General features: G+C 48.4%; 1 protein-coding gene across 7 annotated transcripts in view; it reads right to left on the bottom strand.

Annotated features, from left to right (window-relative positions):
* Nucleotides 1-18,594, bottom strand: part of MFAP3L (microfibril associated protein 3 like) — a 110,925-nt gene extending 92,331 nt beyond the window's left edge. For 6 of the 7 annotated variants that reach the window (XR_006272890.1, XR_006272888.1, XR_006272891.1 and 3 more), the window contains exon 1: nucleotides 17,914-18,143. The gene's annotated coding sequence lies outside the window, so the exon portion shown is untranslated. Of the gene's footprint in view, nucleotides 1-17,913; nucleotides 18,144-18,397 lie in introns of those variants that run through there. The other variant, XR_006272892.1, reaches the window with a different exon arrangement.
* Nucleotides 18,595-18,896: the final 302 nt, after the last annotated feature.

The following is an 18,896-nucleotide window of genomic DNA, read 5'->3' as shown; positions in this document are numbered from 1 at the left end:
CCTGACACCCCTCCCACACAAGACCTTGGCCCTCCCAGGGACTCAGGGCAGCTCAGCAGACTCTCCTTCCTCCCCACACCCAAGGTCCTGCCTCCTTCCTTCCACATCTGCTCTGCAGCCACACTGGGGTGGAAGCCCCAGGCAGCTGCTCAAGAGGCAGGAGTCGCCAAGAGAACAGAAAGACATCACGCCCCTTTGCACACTGGGAAAACATTCCACAAACGGACTTTGTTCAGCTTGTCAGACTTCGCACGTGGCACTTCGAGAAGTTCAGTTAATATCACCGTCACATTCGGAAAGACATTTCAGCCTCTGAAGGGTAAACCACGAGGGCTGAAATCCACCAGCTTAAAACACAGTCCTTCAGAATACAACAAGGAAGGCCACAGATCCCCAAACCAGGCCTACCCACGGCCACAATGGACGAATTGTTGAGGTTCATGGGCGTGCTCGGAAAACTTTCACAGAATACTTGACTTTAAAAATAAATGAAACAAAAGAGAAAACAGTCAGCAAGCATCAAAGGTTCTTTCTTCAGCTTGGCCGTTCCTTCTTCCAAACAACTGCATTTTCTCTAAAAGCATTTTAATAAGATGCTTTGTGGAGTCTTACTTGCTATCTCTTCACCTATAGTAAAACATGACTATTGACCATGCAGTTCTGGAGTTGGAAGGGAAAGGGCCTCCTGTGTCAGGGTGTTCTGAACTACATGAATGTGCATGATTGTTTTTTTCTTGGCAGGGTCCATGCTGGCATTTCCCCATCAACTGTGATGAATAACTTTATACTTCATACAACGGGGTTTTGTCACAACATCTACAAAGAGTTATCACTGGTTTTCACTTGTGCATAAGTGATGTAAGCAGCACAGAGGCCACCCTTTAGATAAGACGCATTCTTGATCAGTCCCTACTCCTCGGGTGGTGGGAAATCTCAGCTTCCTGTGGAATGGAGAGGCCTGACACACTCAGTAAGTCGTAGACGCTAACATTCAAAACTGACAGCCTTGGGACTTCCCTGGCAGTTCAGTGGTAAAGACTGCCTTCCGGGGCAGGCGGGGCAGGCGGGGCAGGTTCAGCCCCTGGCTGGGGAGCTAAGAATCCCACATGCCTTACAGCCAACCCCCACCCTGCAAAAAAACCCCATAAAACAGAAGCAATACTGTAACAAATTCAATAAAGACTTAAAAAAAAGAGTAGCCCAAAATTTTAAAACCCCACAAAATAAAAACACACAAAAGAACTGATAGCCAGCTGCCACCTCCCTAGTTTGGCTATCTTTCTGGAACTTCCTTTCCTATGTCTTATAATCAGTGAAAAACACCCACACTAAGCTTTTTAACCTGGGCTTCCCTGATGGCTCAGTGGTAAAGAACCCACCTGCCAGTGCAGGAGATGCAGGTTCGATCCCTGGATTGGGAAGATCCCCTGGAGAAGGAAATGGCAACCCACTTCCAGCATCCTTGCCTGGGAAGTCCCATGGACAGAGGAGCCTGGCTGGCTATGGGGTCACAACAGGACACAATGGAGTGACCAAACAAACAAGAACAAATCTTCTTTTACAAACACAGTTTAAAAATGATTTTCTTTTGCAATTTTAAAGAAAAATGACAAAATCCTGCCAGCCCACCCTTCCTCCGATCACTTGAGTCTTTAGGTGGTGGAGGTGACGTCTGAACACGGGCCGCGCTGTGTGTGTGCTCAGCCGCCCAGTCGTGTCCGACTCTGTGTGACCCCACGGACTGTAGCCCGCCAGGGTCTCTGTGCATGGGATTTCCCAGGCAAGAGTACTGGAGTTCGCTGTCATTTCCTTCTCCAGGGGGTCTTCCCAACGTAGCAATCGAACCTGGGTCTTCTGCATTGCAGGCAGGTCCGGCAGATTCTTGACCAACTGAGCTACAAGTGAGATGCCCGAGCACAAGCTAAGGGCATCTAAAGCCAAGATGAAGAGTTTTGTGGAGCAAGCATGCTCCGGCCATGGTGACTGCAGCCCAGCTGCAGCATTTAAGTCCTCAAGCAGCTGAGTTCTGTCTCGATGTCCAAAGTCATGTTAAAGAAAGAGGGTCACTCAGTCCTTCTTTCTTCCTGACACGTGCTCTGGAAGCTGCCTGTGCAGGGATCCTGACGCCTCGCATCACACAAAGCCAGCTCCCAACCCAGACGGAGATGTGAAGGTTACATGAAAGGAGGAAGAGCATCTTTGGAAGCACGCGGCATCCGTCCACAGCACTGCGCAATGACTGAGGCGCTTCCCTGTCAGGCACACGGCTGGGGTGTGGAGCTCACGGGGAGGACAGGTCCTTACCCCAGTCCTCCGGAGTCGAGGAGGAGGACACGGAGAGTGAACCGACCGTCACAGGACAGTGGGACAACCGCCGCGCCAGACAGGGCTCAAAGACCCACGTGGCACCAGACGGAGCCTGCAGTGGGGCAGGGTCCAGGAAGTGACCCTGGGGTCTAATGACAAAGGAGTTTGCCAAGGGGGCCAGGGCCCAAAGAGACAACAGTGACTGGAGAGGACCTGGCACACGAGGGGAAATGTATATGACGGCGGTGGGTGGTTGAGTCACTAAGTCGTGTCCGACTCTTGCGACCCCATGGACTGTAGCCTGTCAGGCTCCTCTGTCCAATGGATGCTCCAGGCAAGAGTACTGGAGCGCGTTGTCATTTCCTCCTCTAGGGGATCTTCCACACCCAGGGATCGAGCCTGTGTCTCTTGCTTGGCAGGCGAGATTTTTTTTTACCACTGAGCCACCAGGGAAGCCCTAATATTATACAGATTTGTACGTCAAGGATGAGCTGCACACAGGTAATGGGGGAGTGACCCCCAGACGAGGTTGGCAAGGTCACTGAACAATTCAGAAGGAGCTAGAACAAAAGGGCTCATTCTACTCTATGAACCACACTGACGTTCAGGCCTCTACAGCATTGTACACCTGGTTATTTTTCTGATACGCAAAAGCGCCTAACTTTTCAAAAATGGATGTTTTAAATCACTGCTTTTCAAACCTAACAACGAATGAGAGACCCCAAGATGTCATTTCTGTAATACTTAGTTTTAATGGATCCAGCATAATAAGAAACCCTTCTTGGATCTTCATTTTTTCCCACATGCTGTGTGCCTTTTCTGATTAGAAGAATCATCTTACTCCTCTGCCACCTTCTTCCCCTTTTCTGTGGAGAGTGGCATGGAAGCACACACTACCATAAGTAAAACAGAGCCAGCGGAAATCTGCTGTATGTCGGGAACTCAAACTGCACCTGGGGGGTGGGAAAGGGTGGGACGTAGGAGGGAGGGACCAGACGGAGGGGACACATGTATACCTATGGCTGATGCTCGGTGATGCTTGACAGAAAACAACAAAATTCTGTAAACCAATTATCCTTCAATTAAAAAACAAATAAATTAAAAATAAATAAATATTTTAAAAAGAGGAAAAAAGTAGGAATCATATAAAATAAAGCTCTCATAAATATAAGGTTTAGAAAAGGAGAAAGAGAAAAAGAACGGTATTAAAGGTTTTCTGCTAGTTAGGGGCTCAGTCGTGTCCGACTCTTTGCGACCCCATGGACTGTAGCCCACCAGAATTCTCTGTCCATGGGATTCTCCAGGCAAGAATACTAGAGTGGGTTGCCATTCCCTTCTTCATGGGATCTTCACCTAATGACTACTGTCAAGCAAGATAAAAACAGGTCTATTGCTTCTATCTGTTCACAAAACAAGAATGTTATGTCTGGAAAACCCCAGGCATCTCTTTTCAAAGTTGTTTTTTTTTTTTTTTTTTGTGGGGTTTTCTGTTTGTTTTGGTTTTTTAACACAAGGTAAGACAGAGAGGCCAAAGAAGGCAACAGACTGCCTGAGGACACACAGTTTAGTGGCTTCAAACCAGAATAAAACGTCATGCCCATCTCAGATCTGGTATTGTACTAAAACCTCTGGGCTCCATAAAGGCAGTTTTTCATTGTTCTGGCAGCTGAGACAGACACCGAGGGCTGTTCTAATCACAAGAGTATCTTTCAGAAGAGTTTATTGATGTTTTGGCCTGTATTTTACATCTTTGAATTCTCATTTCAAATGAACAGTCTAAAACAGTTTGGGGCCCAATTAAAGAAAATCCTTACTTGATCAGAGAGATACTTCCTCAGAAATCTGACAGTCTAGGGAATAAACCAAACCTGGGGACTGAATACAAAGTGGATGCAACCCCTGATGAGGGGGTACCTTTGTGCTGCCAGACCCATTCCTGAAGCACGGCAGGAGGCAGACAGGAGCTGAGGACGCTGCGTTGGCATTTTTCTCTGACGTCTGACACCGTGATGATCAGATCATGTATCAGACTTACAGCTGGTACAGAAGCACCTTGAGCTGTTTTTCACTTTCTCTTCCTGTCTCTATCACTAGGTATTTTTCTAGATTCTCCTTCCACTTATAAAAAAAAAAAAAACCTGAAACTAAATTATGTCCTTTCAAAACATTCTCCCTATTCTTTGGAGTGTGTATATAGGGAGATTCGGTCAAACATCAGTTTGATACCTGGGTGGGAAGATCCCTGGAGTAGGAAATGGCAACCCACTCCAGTAGTCTTGCCTGGAGAATCCCACTGACAGAGGAGTCTGGCGGGCAACAGTCCATGGGGTTGCACAGAGTCAGACACGACTGAGCACGCATGCATGCTGCTATAGGGAGATTCAAATTTTTATTCTAGAGCAATTAATTTTCTCTTACTGGCTAATCTACAGCATAGCTTCAGCTGACCTTCCATTCTTCCTCATTTAATTTCACTGTGAGTCCATTTCCAAGACACTCAGGATGTATTTGGTAAATAAGCTCCTCCGTGCAAAGTCAGACCAGGCAGGAGCTGGGGCGCATATGGGAGCCTAGACGTCTCCACAGGCCAGGACTGCCTTCCCGCCTGGAACAGCAGCCAGAGGCGCCCACATTCTGGAGTGATGCGTGAAGGATGGGCTGATCCCGAGTGCCTGCCCATGAGGCCGGTGCTCTGCCTGGGTGGAGGGGTAGTCTCCTCTCCCGAGACTGCATAAACCAGAGACCAATATTCTTAACCTGCTTTCTAAACATGATGTTCAGGCCTGAAACGATTGTGTGTTTAGATTTTCTCAGATTCTGGCACACACGGTAAACACTTAAGGCCCCTTTCTCAACCCAATCTGCCTGTACATGGACGACCTCCCACTGGCCAAGGGTGACGCCCCATGTGGACTGGGTGGGGGAGGGGGGTTCCGCCACTGACTGGGGTGCATGGCTGGTCATTTCTTCTCCAAATCCACCATTCTGTGACCACAACAAGCAGGGGTGTGGCTGTGCTGTGGAGGGAAGGAGCTGGGAGGTGTCAGTCTGCAGACCAAGGTCCTCCTGCAGGAAATGAAGCGGGACAGAACACCAGATCGCCAGCTGCTTCTGAGCTCTTCCTTTAGATAGACTGCCTTACGGGCTTCCCAAATGGCTCAGTGGTAAAGAATCCGCCTGCAATGCAGGAGACTCGGGTTCGATCCCTGGGTCGGGAAGATCCCTGGAATAGAAAATGGCAACCCACTTCAGTATTCTTGCCTGGGAAATCCCATGGACAGAGGAGCCTGGTGGGCTACAGTCCATGGGGTAGGGTCACAAAGGGTCATACACGAGTAAGTATACACACACACGCTCACACACACACCTTACTGGGCATCCTCGCAGACCCTGCTTTCCTCCAAATTCCACCCATTTCTTAAGAATTCTAGGTAACTGTGTCCATTCTTTACCACAAATCTAAGTTTAAAACATAAACCACGGTCTCCCTAGAGCTCAGCCTTCGACATATCCTTGCAGGAGAGGCAGGGCACTGCCCACGAGTCCCTGGGCAAAGAGGCCAGGACGTGGGCAGGGCCAAGGACTCAGGCGTGAGAGGTGAGTGAGGCTGATGGGATTCTGGCACGTACCTATGATTGTAGAAATGGCATTTATGTTTCACAGAGTCGAAACTACCCCTCAGTCCTGGTCTCCCTGGTGTCTGATTAGTGCCATTGAGAGTCACCGAACAGGGACTGGATCACCTGGGGAGTCTTCCTTCATCAGAATAAAATCTCATCTATTTGAGAAAATATGCTCGTAACTGCAGAGAGCAGTTAAGAAGCTTTGTTCTCCTTTACCAGCCCCACTGTCACAAGCAGAGTCGCATGAGTGTTCTTAGCAGGCTCTCTCTAAGAGCCAGACCTTAACAAGGACAGAAGAGATTCTGTACCTCCAGCTCTACTAGACTCAATTCTTGTTAACAGCATGAAAACAACACCCCTTATGCTCGTCCGGCATTTACAATTTACAATACAGAGCCGCGGATATTACCTCTCGGAGCCTTGCCGCGGCCCTGTGACACGGGGAAGGACCGTGTAGATCTGTCTACACTGACAGTGAAAGAGGCAAAGGCCAAGCTGCCCGCCCGCACGGGGGAGGCCCCGCAGGACCGTGTGAGCCTGGCCACAGTGACTGGGGGCCGGATGTCACGGCCAGGGCAAACTGGCTAAATGCCACTAACGACCAAACTGCCGTAACTGCCATTTTCAAACGGTAATTTTAAAATATTTTGATATTATTTTTTAAGTTATTGTTTTGAAATTTTGTATATAGAGCAATAATTCCCAAAATGTGGTTGAACCAGAATAACCTTCTAGCTGAGTTCAATGCAAATATCTTAAGGTCAATCTTCTCTAAAGTTTAAGTGTGTTTCAAAAGACCCTATACATAGAAAACTATAAAACACTGATGAAAGAAATCAAAGAGGACACAAACAGATGGAGAAACATACCGTGTTCATGGATTGGAAGAATCAATATTGTCAAAATGGCTATTCTACCCAAAGCAGTCTATAGATTCAATGCAATCCCTATCAAGCTACCAACGGTATTTTTCACAGAACTAGAACAAATAATTTCACAATTTGTATGGAAAATACAAAAAACCTCGAATAGCCAAAGTAATCTTGAGAAAGAAGAATGGAACTGGAGGAATCAACCTGCCTGACTTCAGACTCTACTACAAAGCCACAGTCATCAAGACAGTATGGTACTGGCACAAAGACAGAAATATAGATCAATGGAACAGAATAGAAAGCCCAGAGATAAATCCACGAACCTATGGACACCTTATCTTTGACAAAGGAGGCAAGGATATACAATGGAAAAAAGACAACCTCTTTAACAAGTGGTGCTGGGAAAACTGGTCAACCACTTGTAAAAGAATGAAACTAGAACACTTTCTAACACCATACACAAAAATAAACTCAAAATGGATTAAAGATCTAAATGTAAGACCAGAAACTATAAAACTCCTAGAGGAGAACATAGGCAAAACACTCTCCGACATAAATCACAGCAAGATCCTCTATGACCCACCTCCCAGAATATTGGAAATAAAAGCAAAACTAAACAAATGGGACCTAATGAAACTTAAAAGCTTTTGCACTACAAAGGAAACTATAAGTAAGGTGAAAAGACAGCCCTCAGATTGGGAGAAAATAATAGCAAATGAAGAAACAGACAAAGGATTAATCTCAAAAATATACAAGCAACTCCTGCAGCTCAATTCCAGAAAAATAAATGACCCAATCAAAAAATGGGCCAAAGAACTAAACAGACATTTCTCCAAAGAAGACATACAGATGGCTAACAAACACATGAAAAGATGCTCAACATCACTCATTATCAGAGAAATGCAAATCAAAACCACAATGAGGTACCATTACACGCCAGTCAGGATGGCTGCTATCCAAAAGTCTACAAGCAATAAATGCTGGAGAGGGTGTGGAGAAAAGGGAACCCTCTTACACTGTTGGTGGGAATGCAAACTAGTACAGCCGCTATGGAAAACAGTGTGGAGATTTCTTAAAAAACTGGAAATAGAACTGCCATATGACCCAGCAATCCCACTTCTGGGCATACACACTGAGGAAACCAGATCTGAAAGAGACACGTGCACCCCAATGTTCATCGCAGCACTGTTTATAATAGCCAGGACATGGAAGCAACCTAGATGCCCATCAGCAGATGAATGGATAAGGAAGCTGTGGTACATATACACCATGGAATATTACTCAGCCGTTAAAAAGAATTCATTTGAATCAGTTCTAATGAGATGGATGAAACTGGAGCCCATTATACAGAGTGAAGTAAGCCAGAAAGATAAAGAACATTACAGCATACTAACACATATATATGGAATTTAGAAAGGTGATAACGATAACCCTATATGCAAAACAGAAAAAGAGACACAGAAATACAGAACAGACTTTTGAACTCTGTGGGAGAAGGTGAGGGTGGGATATTTCAAAAGAACAGCATGTATATTATCTATGGTGAAACAGATCACCAGCCCAGGTGGGATGCATGAGACAAGTGCTCCGGCCTGGTGCACTGGGAAGACCCAGAGGAATCGGGTGGAGAGGGAGGTGGGAGGGGGGATCGGGATTGGGAATACATGTAAATCCATGGCTGATTCATATCAATGTATGACAAAACCCACTGGAAAAAAAAAATAATAAAAATAAAAAAAAAAATAATAAAGTTTAAGTGTGTTTCAATGTGACACTGCGGAAAATTATCTTCACAAAAACATCAGAAGAAAGTTGAAAACATGGCTTTAATGTTTTCCATCACAGCAAACTGGAAAATTCTTACAGAGATGGGAATACCAGACCACCTTACCTGTCTATTGAGAAACCTGTAGGCAGGTCAAGAAGCAACAGTTAGAATCAGACATAGAACAATGGACTGGTTCCAAATTGGGAAAGGAGTACGTGAAGGCCGTATGTTGTCACCCTGCTTATTTAACTTATGTGCAGAGTACATCATGTGAAATGTCGGGCTTGATGAGGCACAAGCTGGAATCAAGACTGCCCAAGAAATATCAATAGCCTCAGATATGCAGATGACACCACCCTTATGGCAAAAAGTAAAGAGGAACTAAAGAACCTCTTCATGAAGGTGAAAGAGGGGAGTGAAAAAGCTGGCTTAAAATTCAACATTCAAAAAACTAAGATCATGGCATCTAGTCCCATCACTTCATGGCAAATAGATGGGGGAAAAAATGGAAGCAGTGACAGACTTTACTTTCTTGGGCTCCAAAATCACTGCAGACAGCAATTGCAGCCATGAAATTAAAATGTTTGTCCCTTGGAAGAAAAGCTATGACCAATCTATACAGCATATTAAAAAGCAGAGACATTACTTTGCCAACAAAGGTTCATCTAGTCAAAGCTATGGTTTATCCAGTAGTCATGTATGGATGTGAGAGTTGGACCACAAAGCAAGCTGAGCACTGAGGAGCTGAGGCTTTTGAACTATGGTGTTGGAGAAGACTCTTGAGAGTCCCTTGGACTGCAAGGAGATCAAACCGGTCAATCCTAAAGGAAATTAGTCCTGAATATTCTTTGGAAGGACTGATGCTGAAGCTGAAGCTCCAATACTTTGGCCACCTGATGTGAACGGTCGACTCATTGGAAAAGACCCCGATGCTGGAAAAGATTGAGGGCAGGAGGAGAAGGGGACGAGAGAGGATGAGATGGTTGGATGGCATCACCAACTCAATGGACATGAGTGTGAGCAAGCTCTGGGAGTTGGTGAAGGACAGGGAGGCCTGGTGTTGCAGAGTAAGACACGATTGAGCAACTGAATAGCAACAGCGCACTCTCTGAAGGAAGCTTTGCTTTTCTCCAGGCTCGAACGGGAGAAGGCCCGGCTGGGCTACGCACACTCTCCAGGTGTTCTCGATGATTTCTCAGCTGGGCAGTCAGATTCCTCTCAGTGATAAAAACAATCAGGACTCAGTCATCTCAATTAACTGGAACTCAAAGTATTTAAGAAGCCCACTATTATCAGTTTAGTTCATATTGCTCTGGGGCTTAAGAAATTTCTTAAGACCAGATCTTTACACTCATACATAATTAAGCACTAACCTGAGTAAATACTGCAGGAATTCAGAGGAAGGCCAGCTAGAAAGGTCCCAGAATGTTCACTGGGGTTGGCCAGGACTTGAAGGGCAAGAAAAGGAGACAGGACAGTTTTCCAGGAGGAGCAATGGCTTGGTTTAGCCAGTAGGGCGTGGCCCACCATTAAAAACAAAAATCTTCCTTACAGTACATTTTAGCAGGACTCATGCAGCAAGAGTCAAGTCACTGGAAAAGACTCTGATACTGGGAAAGACTGAGGGTAGGAGGAGAAGCAGACACAGAGAATGAGATGGTTGGATGGCATCACCAACTCAGCTGGCATGAGTTTGAGCACATTCCCTAAGACAGTGAAGGACACGGATCCTGGCAAGCTGCAGTCCATGGGGTCACAAAGAATCGGACACCACTTAGCGACTGAACAGCACCAACAACAGGCAATGCATCTGCTGTTCGCGCTCATCGTGAGACGCCAGCTTATCAGGGCACTCCTTCAGGCCAGGGCTTCTTAGGAGCAACGATCAAGAGGATTTCAGGACAGAGATCCATTACCTCAGTGGAGGAAGAGGAGACAGCCAGAACCCAGAGGAAGGAAGAAATGGACCCGCTACAAAGGCAGAAGGGTCAAGCCTACCAGAGGTCCTGGGGTCAGATGTGCAGGGGGAAAAGCCCAGCCCCCAGTATAGCAAACGATTAGTAATATTCAAGCACTTTCTGGAAATTAATTTCAAGTTTCTCAAAAGCATTTTAAAATGGATTTCAAAAGCCAGGTTATCTTTGGGACGTCTAATGGAGCTAGACTTACTCAGAGACCAAGTCATCTAGGGCTGTCCAAACCCTGGAGGACAAAAACCTTCCTTCCACCCAGTCCAGGAACAGAAATCTACAGGATGAAACTAACAACAGCATCTGACAAGCGAGCAAGCTCCACAGCTGCTGAAGTTTAAGCCATTCCACGGCCATCCTGGGGTGTGCAGACCGAGTGAAGACCTGGGTGAAGCTTGGAGGCAAACCCTATGGCAGTCTTCACTCCAATGCCTTCTCCTGCTGAGGGCCAGAGAAAGTGGGCTCTTTACCTTTAAGAAAGCAGAGGGGCTGTACACCTAACTACCCCTTTAGAGTGGACAAAGGAGTCAGCGGGCCAAGCTGGGATGGGCCCCACTGCCACAAATGTCACAGAGCTCTCCGCACATTCAGGGAAGTCGGGGGAAAGTGCTAATCAAAGGGGAGAAACACTTAAATCAGGCACAGCCCTGGGTAGAGCAGCCATGTGGGCAGAAGGCAGAAGAGGCATCACAACTCCTGCGTGAAGTAGATGTTTTTCTGGAACTCTCTTGCTTTTTCGATGATCCAATGGATGTTGGCAATTTGACCTATGGTTCCTCTGCCTTTTCTAAATCCAGTTTGAACATCTGGAAGTTAACTGTTCACGTACTGTTGAAGCCTGGCTTGGATAATTTTGAGCATTACTTTGCTAGCGTGTGAGATGAATGCAATTGTGCAGCAGTTCGAGCATTCTTTGTCATTTCCTTTCTTTGGGATTGGAATGAAAACTGACCAACCAAGCCGGATAATCACCAGAGAATAAATCCCTTCTTTCTTTCTCCCTTGCCTGGCTTAGGAAGTCTGTGCCCTGTAGCAGTGCTGTGCTGACTACAGCCCTGGGGCTTGCCTGGTGGCCCGGATGGTAAAGAATCTGCCTGCACTGCAAGTGACCAGGGTTCCATCCCTGGGTGTGAAGATCCCCTGGAGAAGGGAATGGCAACCCACTTCAGTATTCTTGCCTGGAGATTCCCAGGGACAGAGGAGCCTGGCGGGCCCCAGTCCATGGAGTTGTGAAGAGGGGGACACGACTGAGCGACTCACACTTAAGTAACCTGGGCTTTCCTGCTCTGCCACCATCAGCTTCAGCTCCCTCTGGCTAAACCAGTCTCTGGCCCACAGCCCCTCACACCCCTGACAGATGCGCCTCTCCCCTCCTTGCCCCTGTGGCCGTCACATGCAGGGCTGAGCCTGGTTTCAGTGCTCACTCCTGACTAGCACTGCCCTGAGGATCCCGTCCTGCTTGTCTGCCTGCAATCCACACTCCGAGGGGCTGCTGAAGTGGGCTGACTCTGAGAGATCTGATTCAGACGTCCTCCAGGTCTCATCCTGCCACTAGTATAAAACAAGTCCACGGCAGGACACACGGGATCCTCCATTCAGACTCCTGCCTGCCAGAGCTTTCTCAGCACCCCTGTACTCTAGACCTGCTGCCTTCCAGTCTCACACACCTGGAAACCCCTACTCAGCCCTCAAGTCTTGGTCCAAAGCCAACCAGGACTCCCCAGACAGCCCCAGACACTGCTCTACTCACTGAGCTTCACCCAGAACCTCACACTTTCACTGTAATCATCTTTGTGCACAGCTGTCCTTCCCCTAGATTATAAGCTCTCAAGTCATCAATATGTGCTGAAATGAATCAGTGAATGGATGAGAGAAGCTTATCTGAAGGCAGAGATTTGGGGACATCGGTGTGTGGGTGACTGGTACGGTCATGGAGAAAAATAGATCACCCAGAAGGAACACAATGGACCTCATGATGAGAGGAGTAAGGTTAGAAACCAGGAAAGGAAAGATAAACCCTTAGAGAACAACAAGCCTGTACCCCAGAGCCTAAGGGAGAGGAGCTTCAAGACAGAGCAGCTTACACTGAGCTTGTCCTGAACAGTGTAAAATAATAGTTACTGCATCTTTATACTCAGTTAAGGAAGTCGAGGTATAAACCTTACAAAGTTATGCAGATGGAAGCTAAACTACAGATTCACAGCCGCGTTTTCACTAAGGCAAGTTTTGATCACGTCTCAGTGTTGCTCCTAGGATTGGATTTTGTCAGCGCAGGGCTTCCTTTGCCATGCTGTTGGAAAGATCTGTTCTCCCTTACTAATTTTTCTACATGTAGTTCAATTTCAACTTGGAGCTACTCTTGTCACACTAAGGTAGAAGATTTGTTCAGATTTGGTTTTCCAGACACACAGAGATGTCAATTTACCCCAACTACAGGTTTTTACAGGACTGATATTAAGCCCTTGTAAGTGAAAGAGACTGTACGTAAAAGAGGCTGGAAAGGATTTTTGGATTTCTTACATTTAAATTCGTAAGTTAGGGTGCCTGGTATGATAGCTGTCACTTGCTCCCCAGCAGATACGGTGCCTACAGCAAACACTGCTGATGGGCGCGGCAGCTTTTCAGTTGAGTCCCTACGAGCCCATGACCTGGCAGACAGCTCCCACCCACTGGTCAGAGTTGGCCCAGGTGACCTGGCATCGCCTCAAAGTAGCACATTCAACCTGACTTGCCCACAGACTTGCCCTGTGTTCCCGTCTGCTGTGCTCCACGTGTGTTCAGCAGAGCAGCTGTCTGTTAAAAGGACAGTGACAGGAAGCTCAGTCTGGCGCTCTGTGACGAACTAGAGGGGTGGCCTGGGGAGGGGAGGGAGGCTCAAGAGGGAGTGGATGTATTAATATGTATCATTATGGCTGATTTGCATTGTTGTAAGCAGAAACACAACACTGTAAAAATTAAATAACAAATAAAATAAGGTACAAGGATATACTGTAAAATATGGGAACACAATCAATATTTTATAATCACTACAGATGGAGTACAACCTTTAAAAAAGTGTGAATCACTGTATCGGACACCTGTAATTTATATAACAGTGTACAACTATACTTTAATAAAAAAAGAAGAAAGAGGACAATGACCAGAAACAAAATAGTCAAAATGTGACCATGCCACTGCTTTACTGTCTCTATTCTTCCTGTACTAATGAACTGTGAATGCAAGTTTTCTTAAGCTCTTTTTTAAAATTAACTTGTTTGGCTGCATTGGGTCTTAGCTGCAGCCCATGGCATCTTCCATCTTCCTTGCTGCACTCGGGATCTTTAGCTGGAGCATGTGAACTCTCAGCTGTGACACGTGGGATCTAGTTCCCTGGACAAGAGATTGAAGCCAAGGCCCTCCCACACTGACAGCAAGGAGTCTCAGTTACTGGACTACCAGCGAAGTCCCGACCTAAACTGTTAACTTCACACATGCATACTAAGGTCATTTCAGATTAAAGAGGAGAACTGAGATATACGACACGCTGGTTCCAGATTCCCCACTGCCATGGACCACCTCAGGTTACACACCCTTTGTCGAACTGCCCTGTGAATCCTGGGGTTTAGGCAGATAAAATAGCAGCAGTTTGTCTATCACGTGCTCCTGTTTAATAAAAGTCCTTAGGTGATGCCCCATTATTTATCAAAAATAGGATGAAATCCAAACTCCTCTGCCCCAGCCCCTGATCCCAGCACACCAGACCTTTCCTTGTGTATGGTCAGATGACCTTTCTCAGGCTCCCTCCTAAGGCACCAAGTCACAAATTTAGTGACTTAGAACACACCTCTATTATCTTTTGATTCTGCAGGTGAAAAGTTCCCCATGGGTCAGGATGGGCTAAGCAAGGAATTGGCAGGAGGGTGGGGGAGGTTCATCGGCGTCCTCACCTTCACCAGCTGCCACAGGCTGTCCCGCCCCCGCCTCCCTCCCCGTTTCCTGGCCCTTCCATCTTCAAGGGCAGCAATGGCCAGTGAGTCTTCCTCACATGCATCTGACACTGACTGGGCTTCCCTGGTGGCTCAGCGGTAAAGAATCTGCCTGAAATACAGGAGATGTAGGAGACTCAGGTTCAATCCCTGGGTTGGGAAGATCCCCTGGAGAAGGGAATGACAACCCACTCCAGTATTCTTGCCTGGGAAATCCCATGAACAGAGGAGCCTGGAGGGCTACAGCCCATGGGGTCGCAAAGAGTCGGACGTGACTGAGCACACACGCATACACACTCTGTTTCTCTCTTCCACTAGTAAGCACGCTTGTGATGACATGGGGCACACTGGATAACCCAGAACAATCTCTCCATCTCCAGATCCTCCATCTAATCCACCTGCAAAGTCTGGAAGGTTACATCTTGGGCAGGGAGGGAGGGCATTAGCCTAACTACCATCATGGTGGTCCGTCTGTCTGGAGAGCCCACTTCCAGCCAGAAGACGCCTATCCAATTCCTCAGGCATTCTTATCATTGTCTCTATTATCAAGAGGTCCCTTCCCCTCCCAACCCAAGGGCCTCCTTCCTGCACATTTTCAGTTCCTGGTACAGATGCCTCTTGGGCAGCACTTACCTTGTTATTTGTGCTCAAGCCTGTCTGTCTGACTAGATTGTGAATCACCATGTCTTACTCATTTCTGCAGCCTTAGGGGCTTGGCTATAAAGATGGTGGGGAGGAAAAATAAATGTGATGTTTTAATGAGTAAAGACCTCAGGCAGAGGCAAGACCAATAAACACACAGGGCTTCTGTGCTGAGCATAACTTAGAAACTAGTTCTGACAGCTCTTCACTGGTCCTTATCACATGATCAACCAAGCCCTTTAATCCGTTAACCATTCCAGGGAGGTTTTTCAGCAAACTTAAAAATCAACCATTTGCATCTAAGGCTGTTTCTAACTTTATAATTTTATTTATTTATTTATTGGCTGTGGTGGGTCTTCATTGCTGCACAAGCTTTTCTCTAGTTGCAGCGAACAGGCTTCTCATTGCAGAGGTTTCTCGTGTTGCAAAGCACGGGCTCTAGGGCACATGGGCTTCAGCAGTTGTGGAGGACAGGCTCAGCTGCTGCACGGCACATGTGATTCTCCCAGATCAGGGATCGAACTCATGTCTCCTGCACTGGCAAGCAGATTCTTTACCAGTGAGCTGCCAGGGAAGCCCTTTTCTAACTTTCCTGTGATTTGCCATAGATCACAAAGTGCTGTCAAGTGTCCTCCTGGGCTTGGCTAGAAAAGGGCGAGCCACACACCAAATGCTTGGTTAGATGTTGCATTGGGGAATTATTATCTGCACTATTTCTGCCCCAGGAGAAGGAAACGGCAACCCACTCCAGTATTCTTGCCTGAAAAATCCCATGGACAGAGGAGGAGCCTGGTGAACTTCAGTCCCCAGGGTCACAGAGTCGGACACGAGTGAGTGAATGGGCACATGCACTACTTCTGAATTCCAAGAAATGATCCTTGACCAAATCTGACTACTGTGTTGTATGTTAAAAGCAACCTCACCACAATAACTATTTGGTATTAGGATGCAGCCTGAGAACACAAGTCCCACCATAACAGATAAGCTTTATTTACATGTATGTAGTATACAGAGGACGTTTTGAACTGGATGCACTGCTACAGAAAGGGGAAGCACATTTTCTCAATATTTGACTTGGCTCTTCCTCAAACTTCCAAAAGTTTCTATAAATACATTAAGAAAAATGTTTAGGAGCAATGAATACCACCAACCAAACTTTTTGAGTAAAATGAAGAATTGCAGGTCTAATTTGCAGAAAGAGTCAGCATGGTGCTGTTCTTGTCGTCTGGACACTTGCAACCTGTTTTCCCATTCCATGCCATGAAGCAATTCGATGTCAACTTGCTATGGAGTCAAATGCTCTTGTTATTAAATCTCAGTCACCTCAGGCAGGACACACAGCCCACATGGGGAAATGGTTTGGAGCATCTGGAATGTGAGCTGGTACCACCTCACACACGAACAAACATTAAAAGCTATCCACAACCCAAGGAAAAGCAAATGCGCCTCAAAAGTCTATTGGAATCTATAAAGAGCACAGAGCAGATGTTTTGAAATACGCTTAATAAATAAAACAACTGTATCCACTAAGGGGTGCTTCTGGACATCAGCTTAAGAATTAGAACTTCAGTTAGAGGCAGAACTATTTCTCACTGGAACAAGGACTGTTTTCCTTGCTTCAGAAATCCAGTAATCATAAGGGTGGTAATGGTGCCAAATGTTTCAAGAACCAGCAAAAACTGTGGTGGGATCTACAAACTGCATTTGTCAGGAAAGTTACAAGCCCAGTAGAACTACATTGTTCTAACTTACTCCTTTCTGAAAACATTCATTTTCCATCTTCCATTTCATCCTGAACAATTTTACTATGTTCAGCATAGTAGCAACTGAGAAAAAATATGTTTCATTTAGAAACAAAAGTGAGAAAACTTAAAAAAAAAAAACACTGCGCTTCTGCCACACAGTTTTTCCAAGTTCTTATACATCTAAAATACTGCACAATAAAGATGGCTACAGTAACCCAACTTCTCTGTAACAAGTATGCTGAAAAACAATGACAATTCAACCATAAGAGTCTTTTCTACACTGTGAGCAGATAATGCACCTACAAACATTTTTTTTTTTCCTTTTTGCTAGTTTTCTTTATAAGTCTTGCAAGCTCAAGCTTTCTTTTTTTTTTTGGACGGGAAGGCGGGTTAATGGTCGGGCTTAAAATAAACCGGGTTTGCAATTACTCTGTTTTTTAAGCCGATGAAGCACGTTTTCCCATTCCATGCCATGAAGCAATTCGATGTCAACTTGCTATGGAGTCAAATGCGACAAACTCCGGGAGCTCCAGCGGAGGCGGCGGCTTGCTGCGCGCACAGCTCCCCGCTCTCCTGCGGCACCAGGACGCGCCGCCAGCACTCGTGGCCTGCGGGGCCCAGGACAGTGCACACCCCCATCCCGGTCACCAAGGTCCGGTGACCCGGGCGGCCCGGAATCGGGGAAGGCCCCGCCATGGCTTGAGGTCCCCTTTCCTCCGAGACCTGCCGGCTCCTCGGCTGCGCGCGGTGCACACCGTGCTCCTCGCCGTGGGAGGGCTACGACACGAGCCTGGGACGCGGTGTCCCCAAACCGCTGCTCTGGGATCCCGCAGCATCTTGCGACCCTGGAGCCCACTGCGGGGACCCGGGCGCCTCCCAGAGCGCAGCCCCGGCCGCAGGCTCCTCCAGCCCCAGAGCCCCAAAGTTGCGCGGCCGCAACCGGGGCGACTCGGCCACCATGCGGTGCAGGGCTCCCCACCGCCCGCGCCCCGCCCGCCGGCGCCCAGCTAACCCGGCTAACCTGACGCCGCCTCGCCACTCCGGCGGCCGCCGCGCGCTCCTCGCCATGGCCAGCCCGAGAGCCGAGCCGCGCCGACGCCCGCAGCCTCTCGGCGGCTGTCCCTGCCCCCGCGCCCGCTGAGGTGCGGGCTGCGGAGCCTCCCGGAGCCCAGCCTCCCGGAGCAGACCAGAGCGGAGCCGAACGGCCGGGCGGAGCATGCCCAGTGCGCTCGCCGCGGCGCGGCCGGGTCTTCGCTGCAGCGCGGCGGGGCGGGGCGAGCGGCGGGGCTGGGGGTGGTGGGCTGGCCCGCGGGGGAGGGGCCAGGGCCGCGAGGCGGGACCCAGCCCCTCGGTCCAAGCGGCCCTGCGGCGGTACCCCGAGCCCGCTGTCTCCGGCCAGCGCCTGCTCCGTGCGGCCTCGGCAGTCCCGGAGGAGTCCCGGGCTCCCGCCCTCAAGGCTGGGGACCCGCGCTGGACCCGCGACGCTGCACCGCTCCCGCACCTACCCTTGCAGGGACCCCGTGCGGCCGCGAGGAGCCGCAGGAACGGGACGTCAACGGGCGGCTTCTGAGCCGGCTCTCGGGATTCTAGACCTCCTTCTAGACTACTTGTAGTTTCTAAGTTTTCTCTAGTGACCACTGCGGGGCTTTTTCAGTGAGAAAGACAGGTTTTCCAAGGCGCCTGCAGAAGTTGAGCTGCCCGGCCTCGCTCGGCAAGTGAGCCTCTTTGCAGACCAGCGGGACCGCGCGCTGCGGGGGCCGGGCCCCGGCTCTTTCTAGGGCCGCCCCCACGCGGCGGCCACGCCCAGCCACGCCCACACCGGTTCCCGGGTCCCGCCCCCCCGGGCTGCGGCGAAGACCCGGCGCGGCGGAATGCTCGCGGCGCCGCGGGAGCGGACGTTCGCCGGGCTGCAGCCCCGCGAGGGCCGACTGGCCCTGTTCGGCTCTCCACACGCTGCTCTCTCCCCGTCCCCTGTGAGCTTCGCGGGCGAGCGTCCCGACCCCA

The sequence above is a fragment of the Cervus canadensis genome, chromosome 14 (assembly GCF_019320065.1).
Source record: "Cervus canadensis isolate Bull #8, Minnesota chromosome 14, ASM1932006v1, whole genome shotgun sequence".
NCBI classification, from domain to species: Eukaryota; Metazoa; Chordata; class Mammalia; order Artiodactyla; family Cervidae; genus Cervus; species Cervus canadensis.
The sequence above is the reverse complement of the archived record's forward strand: the minus strand, read 5'-3'. Positions and strand labels throughout refer to the sequence as shown.